This window comes from Prionailurus viverrinus, chromosome A3 (assembly GCF_022837055.1).
Source record: "Prionailurus viverrinus isolate Anna chromosome A3, UM_Priviv_1.0, whole genome shotgun sequence".
NCBI classification, from domain to species: domain Eukaryota; kingdom Metazoa; phylum Chordata; class Mammalia; order Carnivora; family Felidae; genus Prionailurus; species Prionailurus viverrinus.
The window spans coordinates 42361492-42373582 of record NC_062563.1 but is presented as its reverse complement, the minus strand read 5'-3'; positions in this window follow the sequence as shown (position 1 = coordinate 42373582).

The following is a 12091-nucleotide window of genomic DNA, read 5'->3' as shown; positions in this document are numbered from 1 at the left end:
CCTATACTGAAAATATTAAAAAGAACTCTCAAAATTCAACAGTAAATAAACAATCTAAGAAAATGTGAAAAATGGCTGAATCTTGGAAAGAACGGTGAATTGTGTGACATTTTAACTTGCCCTATAACCTAGAGCCCTCTTGCTAATTAAATGCTACCCTTGGAAACCAGCAGTCTCACACTCGTGATAGCTATGTAGAGCTAGAAGCTATTGGATGGGAAAGACAGGGTTTGGAGCATCTTCAAAATGACAGAGAATGTCACTATTTGACTTGTCTGTCATCTACCTGGAAAAGGTTGATTTTCAGGGTTTGCCATCATGTCACCTTATTCAAAGCTCCTCAGAGCAAAAAGTCCTATCCCCAGAGCATTTGTAAAAAACAAAAACAAAAACAAAAACAATTACAGGCACCACTTTTGGCCTGGCAGTGTGAGTTCCACAGACCTACTCCCCAGAAAAACTGGTGAAAATTATTTTTAAAAACATTGAAAGTCTCTGGAAACCATCCTGAGAGCATCTAGCAAAGGAAGAAACATTTACTCAAGAAAATCTACTAAAACGTGATTAAGAACCATAAGAACCTGTGACATATGACCCAAGACCCTCTTCTTCCCTCCCCACTCTGAGATCAGCAAGACAGAAACTTCTCTCCAGATTGCTGCAGCCTACAGCAGAGTCCCTTCTTCCCTGAGCTCCCACAAGGAGGACTATCTGCCTAGGGATAGGGCAAGACACCAGCATTTTCCATCTTGCCTCCAGCTGTTACTGCGTCTACTCCACTCGTTACTGAGGTACAGTACATTCTGGGTGAGTGAAGTGGAGAAGTGACGGCTCCCTTATTTCACCCAGACCTCATTGTCGGGATGGAGGCTCTATCTTGGGTATGGTGTTGTTGCGTACAATGGGACCCCAGTGGCTTTTGTCACAGCTTATAAGACAGGTTTCATGATGGGGGAGGCAAGCTAAGGATACGTGAGACCACTGCCTCTTCTCTACTGAGTGCTCCTTTAGAAACAGGGATAGCAGTCAGAGAGAAGGGCACCATTGTCCCTACCCCAATCTCCAGAGCCAGGGCTCAGAGATTTTGCCTGGGGAAGAGCTCTGAATCTCTTTTGGGGACATTTAAGTTTCTAAAAGATCTGACTTCATTTGCAACAGAATGTGGAGAAGTTCACACTTAAGGGCACTGTGAAAACTAGTCTGCATGTGAAAGGCAGTTGGGAAGAGAAGAGATTCTGCGGAGATAGTGGCTAACTGTAGTCTGGCTACTTTGCAGAAGAGAAGGAGGGAGGAGGAAAAGAAGGAGAAGGAGAAGCTGCTAGGATCCCTCTAGCCTGTCTGATGGTGGTCCAGTGAAGAAGAGTCTCCGGTGCCTAAAAACAAAAGCCTAGGGGAGTGAGGGGAGTGTGCAATGATGTGATACTGACAGGACACCAGCTTATTGGCCACACGTTACCCAGAAGGTTAAGTGCAATGACCTAGAAAGAAATTTGTTGCCTTTCACCAGTGCCTCTAACCTCTAACCCATCTTATCCCCAACTGCAAGACCCCACTGTTCTCCAAACTCTTTAACCTCCTCCTAACATGCCATGCTTCTCAAATAGCTGTCTTTGCCTATTTCTTCTTTATCATTAATATTCATTAATAATTATCCAGCTAACATCACCTCCTCCATGAACCCTTTTTTTCTAATTGCTGCACCAATAACTACAGTGAATCGTTCCATCCTCCCTGTTCCTTTAGCATTATATTTATTTTCCTATTTTAGCTCCTAAATATTACATTACTAAAGACGTTCAAGGGGCTGCCTGTCTCTTCCTCTAGACTTCTGGAAAGCAGAAAGTGTAGGATTCAGTGTCATGGTCTAAGTTGGATGTAAGAGGCTGTGGACAGTGGCCCTTAATAAAAGTCAATTCAAATGATTCGCGTTGGATGGGGCGCCTGGGTGGCTCAGTCGGTTAAGCGTCCGACTTCGGCTCAGGTCATGATCTCACGGTCTGTGAGTTCGAGCCCCGTGTCGGGCTCTGTGCTGACAGCTCAGAGCCTGGAGCCTGCTTCGGATTCTGTGTCTCCCTCTCTCTCTGACCCTCCCCCATTCATGCTCTGTCTCTCTCTGTCTCAAAAATAAATAAAACGTCAAATTATTTCCCTTGGAAAGGGAGGAATGGTAGTGTGTACGGGATGTCCTTGGCAGAGGGCCCCACAGATCCAGGGCTGTGCACAGTTCACTGTGAGAAACAGAAGGCAGTGTGCCTCCTCTTGTTCCACTCTCAAGCATACTGAACTTTCAGGAAGGCAGCCTTATATACTGCAAGGAGAATGCCATTTGACACACCAAATGTGTGTGACCTTCGGACGGGAGCCGTCTTTTTCACTCTTAAAGCAAAGGAAGATATCAAAAAGAAAAATCTGCTAAGTCTGGTGAAATTTAAAGTCAATTTCTGTTTATTTCAAGACTAAAATTAAATGACAAATTAAAGGCAAGTGACAACCTGGGGGAATATCACAAGAAATGTTAGATAGCCCAAGAATTACAGAAAGTATATGTATACATACAAATCTATATTTCATATTAAAAGAGTAACACCTTCTCCCCCCCAAAAAAAATGGGCAAAATTCTGAATAAATAATTTGCAGAAAAAATATAAATGGCCAAAAAAGCACATGGAAAAACACACTACAATTCAGGGAAATAAAAATTAAAACAAGGCTTTATTTCAATAGTCCGAGGTAAAAGGAAATTATAGTACTGAATGTTGACAATGTAGCACAGACTCATTTTTGTACTGGTGGGAATGTAAATGAACACAACCCACCTGGAAAGTATTTTGGCACTATGAACTTGCACTTTAAAATATGCATACCCAGGGTACCCAGGTGGCTCAGTCAGTTAAGTGTCCAACTTTGGCTCAGGTCATGATCTCATGGTTCGCGAGCTCCAGTCCCTAATCAGGCTCTGTGCTGACAGCTCAGAGCCTGGACCCTGCTTAGAATTTGTGTCTCCCTCTCTCTCTGCCCCTCCCCTGTTTGCACTCTGTCTCTCTCTCCTTCAAAAATTAATAAACATAAGGAAAATTAAATATGCATACCCATTTCACAGATATTTACTAGGCACCTGTTATGTGCTAATCCTCAAGGACTCTGAGGGTGCTGATTTTTCTTGAATATAAAAACACGGCTCATTATCTGACCCAATAATCCTTTTTTAAGGACCTAACCTAATAAAATAACCAGAGTCCAGAAAAATTGAAAGTATGCTCATCCTAGCATGATGTCCAATAGCAAAAAAATTGCTATAACTTAAATATCTCCACATAAGAGAATAGTTTGTCTAGTGAAGCTCTAATGCCACCATGAAGCACGTTTCAGCCCTTAAGTGACGTGTGGGTTTTTAAAAATTTTAAATGGAATGGAGATATGTTGATGCTATAACTCTCAAGTTAAGAAAAGCAAGCTGCTTTTGTCCTTCTGTATAAAATATGTTTTTAATATATATATTTTATTTTAATATATATTAATTTTAAATATATAGTATATTAATAAAATATATTTTTGTATTTTTCTTATTTTTCTAAATTTTCTGTACTGAGTATGTATCACTTTTATAATCAGAATAAAAAATGCTAAATAGAGGTAACTACTGCCTGCAACATTTTGTAAAGAACAATTATGTCACTTCAGTTTTACAATTTATCCTAGGGAAAATCAGCTCTGTTTGCAAAGATGACTGCACAGGGATGTTTCAAAATACTGCTTTTCACAGGGGAAAAAAGGGGGGGATCAACCTAAATAACAAAGAACAGATAGATGAAGGGTTACATTAATTATGGCTTATCCACAAGACGGTACCCTACAGCTGAAGTCATGAGGAAGCACCCAGGAAAGCCCCTGTCCTCATATCTGGACATTCACACCCATCTCAGAATGCCAATTCTTGTTCCTTGAACCCACTCCCCAGATAAGCTCCTTGCACGTAAGCCGTTGTCACAGGCTTCCTTTTGAAGTCATCAGAGTTAAGGCAAGTGTATGTCATTTCCACTCTAGAACGTGGGCTTGGTGGTTATCCACGAGTTCTCTTGACATCTTCAGAAAGTCCCAAACTAAAGTATCCCCACTAGACGGTTCGGCACATGAAACCCTAGTGTGGGCAGACCCCGCCTAAATTTTCAGAGTCAAAATCCTGGAGCCTGGGATGGCAGAACCAGGTAACGATCCTCATGTCGGGATACCATTCTAAAGAGACTTATTTCTGAGTATTCATATGTCATGTGTCCACCTTATCCGCTTTGCCACAAACTTCTTCCTGTTTATTCTGCATGACATCTGACACTTTGTTAATTACAAAGATATTCAATAACATCTCTGGCTAGCCGGACCATTAGCTGGAGCCAGAAGCTGAAATATCAGAGAAAGCCTTTTAGACCGTGTGCAAGCGGAAATTGCCTTTCAGAAAAATAATCTGTCGTGACCTATGAGAGATTGGGGGCACCAGAACTTGTCAGTTTAAAGCACCAGAAGCCCATCCTCCTCTTCTTTAGGAGTCTCTAGTAATGGGTCCACTTTGTGGATGGAGAGCAGAGGCAGGGGTCTGGAGGCTGGTGATGGACAGGCTTCTGTCATGCTGTTTCCTCAGGAAACGTTGTCACTAGTGTCAGCAGAATATGAGCTCCGGATTTATTTTCCCTGTTGCAGGGGTGGGTCATTCTTTCTCTTTCCGGTTGCCTTTATTATCAAGAGCACAAACCACATTTGAGGGAGGGAGCAAGGCCTTGAACTAGGAATGGTGACCAGGGACCCAACACAACTTCTCTTAATAAGTTTCCCAGGACCCTGACCTTGTTCTGAGTCACAGCATTGTGTGCCCAAATGAACTACTTGAGATGTCCCTCCCTCTCCCTCAAACTCTGGGAAGTTACAGCATTGGCTGGTAAAGTCTGTGGTCCTGGAGGGGCCGCCTGACCTAGCACATGTTTACCTAACAAACACAGTGAGTCTGCGTTCCAGACACTGTTCTAAGCATCTCATTAATCCCAACAACTCCCTACCAAGTGAGTACTGTTATCAACCCTATTCTATTAGTCCCACCCACCAGAGGGTTGTGGGTAGTTTATTTCCTGATTTCTTGTCCAAACCTCACAGTGAGCTCCAGATTTCTCTCCCTATTGCTAGTCTCTCCATTTTATCCATCCTTCATCCTGCTTCTAGAATGTTCTTCTTGCCCCCAAGCCTTCCCTGGTCCCCCAACTGCCTACAAGGCAAAGTTATATTTCCTTAGCCTGGCTTAGCAGACCTCCTTTCTCACCTGCCTTGGCATCACTGCCATATATTGGTCTCCCTACAGTTAGCAACAATAAATTAGGCAGCATCCCACAGAAAAAGCAAGACCTTTAGGATCTGCATGACTTTACTTCCTCTCTTAGGATGGATTTTGTAGGAAACAGACTCCGATGTGGAGATTTGCAGGAAAGAAGTTCATTGGAAATCTCTTTCGAGGAAAACATCCATAAGGGTGTGTTAGCTACCTATTAGGTAAAAAATTATCCCCAAATTCTGCGGCTTAAGGCAATAAACACTTACTGAGTCACACAGTTTCTGTGGGTCGGGAATCCAGGAGCAGCTCAGCTGTGTGGCTCTGGTTCAGGGCCTCTCGTGAGGATGCATCGAGCTGTCTGTCAGGGGATCCACTGCCAAGCTATCACATGCTATTGGTAGTACCCAGTCCTTGCCCATGGGCCCCTGCACAGTGTCCACACAGCATGGCAGCTGCTTTCCCCTGGAAGGAGTGGAAGACAGAATAAGGGTGGGGAAGAATGTACCCACGACTGAAGCCAGAGTCTTTCCATAAACTAATCTTGTAAGTGACACCCCATCATATCTGCCACTAATCTATTCTCTAGAGTCACCCAAGCCCAGCCCACACACAAGAGGAGGGGAATAAAACCCAATGTCTTGAGGGAAGGAACACCAAGGAATTTGTGCACATATCTTAAAAGATACCATGGAGGGTGAGAGAAGCAGGGATGGGCAGAGGGAGAAGGTAAACAGTGATCCAGTCTCAACAGAGCCTCTGCTGACCTCAGGGCTCTGGAGAATGGATGGTCCCCCAAATTCAGGGAAGGGGGCCAGCCTTTTTTTTTAATGTTTTATTTATTTTTGAGACAGAGAGAGACAGAGCATGAACAGGGGAGGGGCAGAGAGAGAGAGGGAGACACAGAATCTGAAACAGGCTCCAGGCTCTGAGCTGTCAGCACAGAACCCTGATGCGGGGCTTGAACTCACAGACCATGAGATCATGACCTGAGCCGAAGTCAGACACTCAACCGACTGAGCCACCCAGGCGCCCCTGGGGCCAGCCTTTTTATGCCTGCATCTCCTAATCGTGGAAGCACATTGGCCCTTGGCAGGGGGTAGCAAAACCTTGGGATGAGCAGCACCTTTTGGCGGAAGACAATTTGGCGAGGGCAGAGCTCAGCTGGGGTGTGTCAGCAGTCAATACATCCAGCAGGTATGAAAGCTTTGGCTCTGAGGAGGGATTTGGGGCCACACAGTAGCATCTACTAAATCCATTCTCTGTGCCCCTTGGATCCAACTGCTTCAAATAATAAGTTAACCCCATCTGGGTGAAGCTTCTCTGGAACACTGGTCGGAGAAAACTTTCTTGGAGAAAACGTTCAAGACGAAGGTTAGGATTGGCCCCGGGGCCACAAGTGACACTCATCATTTCTTCCTCTGTTAGCTTCTCTAGCTCCACCCCCACACGCACCCCATATCTTCATCTATCACATCTGACAGTCTAGGTGGTTTACTGGTGAAGTGTCCCAGACTCTCATCCCTGAAGGGTCTGCGCCTCTGGTCACCATGCTCTCCTCAGGTCAGGACTGTTACACTTGTCCATTCTCAGTCACAATTGGCCAGGGTACTAGCCATACCAGGAGACAACCCTGTTGAGTCGCCAAGGTGCCACAACTAGTTATCACCCTTTATGTAACAGCAGCCCTACCTTCTGTGATGATCAGAGTCACTTACTGCTGCCATGGTGGTGACTCTTTTCCTAGCCTGCTGTCTGCGTAACATGACAAGCCAGAAGTGACCAGATGACAGCAATGCCTGAAAGTTTAATGGGACTCTGGTGGTGAAAGCATTAGCACTCGGAGGAAACAGGACCTCAAAACCTACAGAACTCAGGGCTGTAGGAAGAGAAAACACAATCTCCCAAACAAGCCAAAGTGATGATAAGTGAGGCCACTCCTGTATCTTCTCCTTGGTTCCCAACACATGTGTTCTACATGCTGGGGACACAACCTCATGCAAAGGCTCATTTGAGATGTATACTGGCTCTTGGAAGATGGTGCCCTAGCCTTGTGGGTATCATTTCTAAGCCAGTGCCTCAGCTACTTCAGAAGCCTCTAGGAGCCTGGCAGCTTCTGGATGTTGTGATATGTGACAGGACCAGAATTCCCATGTCATGGACCCATCACTGCAACTCTTGCTGTACAGCGGGCCCCTTCTAATGAGCTGCCATGTGGGACTCCATGGTGGTGGGTCCAATCCTATCCTCCAGCCTTGGCTACTCCATTCACGTGTTCACTGTGCCAACCGTGGAGTGGCCGATGTCAAAGGCTGGTTGACTTACACTGACTGTGTCATTCCGGCCACGTGGTTGCTATGTCCCTCTTCCCAAGAGGGAGCTCTCAATGAAAACAACAATCTTCACATTTTGCCCCTTTCATCCATCTGGTAACATCTTTACCCGGACCTTCTTGTCCTTGATCTTTGATTCCTTCCCCTCCCAGATGCCTGACAAAGCAGCAAAGCCATTATTATTGCTTGTGAATTGTATATATTCTCATTTAGGAGCCCTTCTCATTCCACAGAAAGTAAATGAGCAAAGCCCTGCCCAAAATTGTGCCCATTGGGAGAATTTCATCCTCACAGCCATGTTTCAGGGCCACAAGCTCCACCATTTTCCTCAGGGTTATAAGGAGTTATATTGGAGTCTCACACACACACACACACACACACACACACACACCATACATACACACCACATTATACCACACACATACACACACATATCATACACCCCTCACACACACACTACAATACACACACACACACAACACACAACATATACACTACAATACACAGACACACACAACATACACACACCCCACACACCCCCCCACACACACACACTACACTATAACATGCACACACACAACATATATACACCTCACCCTACACCCCATACATTACACACACACACACACACACACACACACATATACCACACGGTCATAAGAGATGTGAGCTGGAGGAAAGGATCTGGTACAACTGTGCTGATGACATGGGGATCCAGGTCACTTGCTCGCTTCTGTCCCTGCTTGTGCCCAGTCTCAGTTGTATGGTTTCCATTGTATAGTATATCGCTGCTGGGTCCATCGCCCTTATAATTTGGCAGATTTGGGGTACCTGGGTGGCTCAGTAGGTTAAAGGTCCTACTTCAGCTCAGGTCATGATCTTCTGGCTCATGGGTTCAAGGCCCACATCAGGCTTTATGCTGACAGCTTGGAGCCTGCTTCGGATTCTGTATCTCCCTCTCTCTCTCTGCCCCTCCCCTTCCCCCATTCACACTCTGTCTCTCTCTCTCTCTCTCTCTCAGACATAAACATTAAAAAACAACTAAAATTAAAAAAACAATGACTTGACAGATTTGACAAAACCATGTCATGACGGGCAGGTAGGACCCACGGTTAGGTGATGCCCCACTGTTGGGTGCCCTGCCAAGCCCAGCAATGCACAGAGCTCTTTTTCTCGAGGTGTAATTCTCAGCTGAATACGGCACAGCCTTACTCCAGAGCCATGGAGGTTTAAATTGATTTGCTTAATAGGCCTTGGCAAAGTCCACATAGTGTCTTTTGCCCCATAAATGCCCCTAATGCCTCAGGACTTGATGGACCATCCAGGCAGAGCAGCAGGGCTATTTATACCACAGCCTGGGGCTGCCGCAGAGTCCTTCCCTCTTCTGGAACCCACTGGAAAGTGGCAGCCTTCCATGTCACCTAGAAAATGGGTCAGAGCAGTACACAAAGTGTTGAACATGCTGCTCTAGAGACTGAAAAGTCCCACCAGGAATTGTGCTTCTTTCTTAGCGGTCACGGTATTGGGAAGACCTGATACTTTGCATGGAATGTGTTCCCAGACCACCATGTCCCTAAACATCTCACTGACATAGAAGGCCCTGAATCTTTGTAGATTTTACTCGCACCTCTGGAACATATGTCTTTCGCTGAGACCTCTAGTACTCTTGCCAATCTTGGCGAATTTAGCCCAAGCAGCGTGATATCTTCACCACGGCGCACCAGCGTGCCGCAGGATGTCCAGATGGTGATGATCGGACCACCTTCTCTGGAGCTCTGCCACTCTTTTGATTAAGTCCTAGACCTGGTCCTTTTACTGCCTTCCAGCTACAGGATATGACAGCTCCCTTCAGCATGGCAAGAAGGTCTTCTGACTTTCACATTTTGCCTTAAATTGATGATTAATCACTCTTGACCTTTTATTGAATTTTTCCAACTCATCATTTGTACTTAGCAAGAGGCGTCCAATTCCATAGTCATTATAATTACTACTTCCCTGGTGCCTCTCAAATGCCTGACATGTTGCACCTGCCAGAGCATTCTGTTTTACAGGAATCACACTCCAGGTGACCAGTGGGAAAATGTTAACAACTTCACCGCTATAGTCTGACGTGCTAGAGAGTTATCAGTGCTCTCCCCAGCTCCAGCAACAGGGTCCTCGTTGCCAGAGGGTCAGTGGCAGAGGGTCTGTGATCCAGCTCCAAGATCCCATTTTGGATGCTGTTTCCTTGGACCACTTCTAGTACCAACTCTCTTAGGTTCAGTTCCTCAGGACACATATGTAAAAGGATTTGCCTGCAGGTTTTTTTATGGGGGAGGACTCTGGAATGCACCTGCCCAGGAGTAAGGAGAGCAGGATGGGGCTGACGCAGGTACTGAATTGTGATTCAATTGTAACAAAAGCCTCATCTGATCTCATGAGGAGTTTGGAGGCTGGGGTGGTCCTTCAGATGTGTCCCAGATTGAGACACAGGACTTGTTTTTTTAACCTCTCTCTCTCCACCGGCCATTGGATTCAAGTTGCGTCTGAGCAGAGGGAATAACCTTGGGCAAGGCAGCTACCTTTGTGGAAGGTCATGCCTGGGGAGTGAGCTGGCTGAGAGCCGTCAGCAGGCAGCACTCTGTGATCCGTACCCACCTCCCTTCCTAGTCACACCCTACCTATGCCACCCTTCCCTTGGATACTTTCCAGCCACCCTGTCTCCCTTTCATACTCCTGCCATGTGACAAAGTCTTTCATGCTTTGAAACCCAAAGAACTTGTGGTCTGAGTCAAATTCTCCTCCTTTTCCAGATCTTTCCATGGCTGCTTCCACCTCAGTCTTCAAATGTCAAGATTCAAAAGACACTTCTTAAAAGAAACCTTCCTTGACTACCTGAAAATGCACGCCCACTCCAGTTCTCTCTACCACAGCACCTGTGTATTTCCATCATAATACTTATTACTCCGTCTCACGTCACCTTGTAGTTTTATCTGCATGCCTGGTCATTGTCTAGCTCTTCTGCCCACATGACAATACAGACTCCTCTGGTTAGAGATTTGGGGTCCTTTTCCCACTTGTCTCCTAGAACAACACCTGACATTTAGTATTCCTTCAAAAAACATGCATTAAGATTTCAATAACTTCACTGACTTCTGGCATCACACTCCTGACATCCCATCTGGCTTATGCTATTCCATCTTTCTGGAATATTCTTACTCAGCTACTAAAATACAGCTAAATTTCTCTCTCTCTCTCTTTCTCTCCTTCTTTCTCTCTCTGTCTCTCCTTTTCTCTCTCTTTCTCTCCTTTCTCTCTCTGTCTCTCCTTCTCTCTCTGTCTCTGTCCGTGTCTCTCTCTGTCTCTCTCCTTTTCTTCTCTCCTTCTAGGACTTCCAGTCATTTAAAGGCTGATTTTTTTTGAAGGGGAACACAGTAAAATAGATAAGCCGTTAGCTAGCCCTATCCACAAAGAGAGAGAGACAGAAAGAGAGAGAGCTGCACAAAACGATCAAAATAAAAGAGAAGTTCTGGTAAATGATACAAGTAAAAGGACATTGAAAGACTACTAAGAGATTGCCTTGTTCAACTCTAAAATTCAAAAGTGTAGATGAAATTGATGCCTTTCTAGGATATATAAATTATTAAAAGTGACCTGAAAAGAGTTAGAAAATCTGAACAGACTAAATACCACAGAAACAATTGAGAAAGACTGCTCACAGAATTATGTCTTCCCCTCCACATGCTTGAAAAAATGGAAAAAAAAAAGTTCAAAGTTCTGGGCTTTTCACAGATTCTATCAAATCATTACAAAATAGATACTTCAGCATGTATTTAAATTGTTTCATATCACTGAAAAAGGAAAATTCCGAGTTCCTTTTTTTATTTTTTTAATGTTTATTTATTTTGGGGAGATAAAGAGAGAGAGACAGAGACAGAGCATGAGTAGAGGAGGGGCAGGGAGAGAGAGAGGGACACACAGATTCTGAAGCAGGCTCCAGGCTCCAAGCTGTCAGCACAGAGCCTGATGCAGAGCTCGAACTCACAGACCACGAGATCATGACCTGAGCCAAAGGCAGACGCTCAGCCAACTGAGCCACCCTGGTGCCCTGAAAATTCTGAGTTCTACCTACAAATCACAGTGATGCCAAAACTCAATGCACAACTCCTAATACAATATTATCAGATAAAAGCACATTTGGAGCAACTTAACACATAAATAACACATGAATAAATGGTGTTTAGTCTAGGAATTCAGGGATGTTTTAATATTAGGAGATTTATTATTACATTTTAATATATTAATAGATCAAAAGGAAAATAGGACTACCTCTGATACTGAAGAGCATTTACTAAAACTCAATATTTATGCTTACTAATAAGCAAACAGCCTCCTATTTAAATAAGACTAGAAGCCTACATCCTTACTATTATTATCTTATACAAACATTGAAATGTCCTGTTTAATGGAG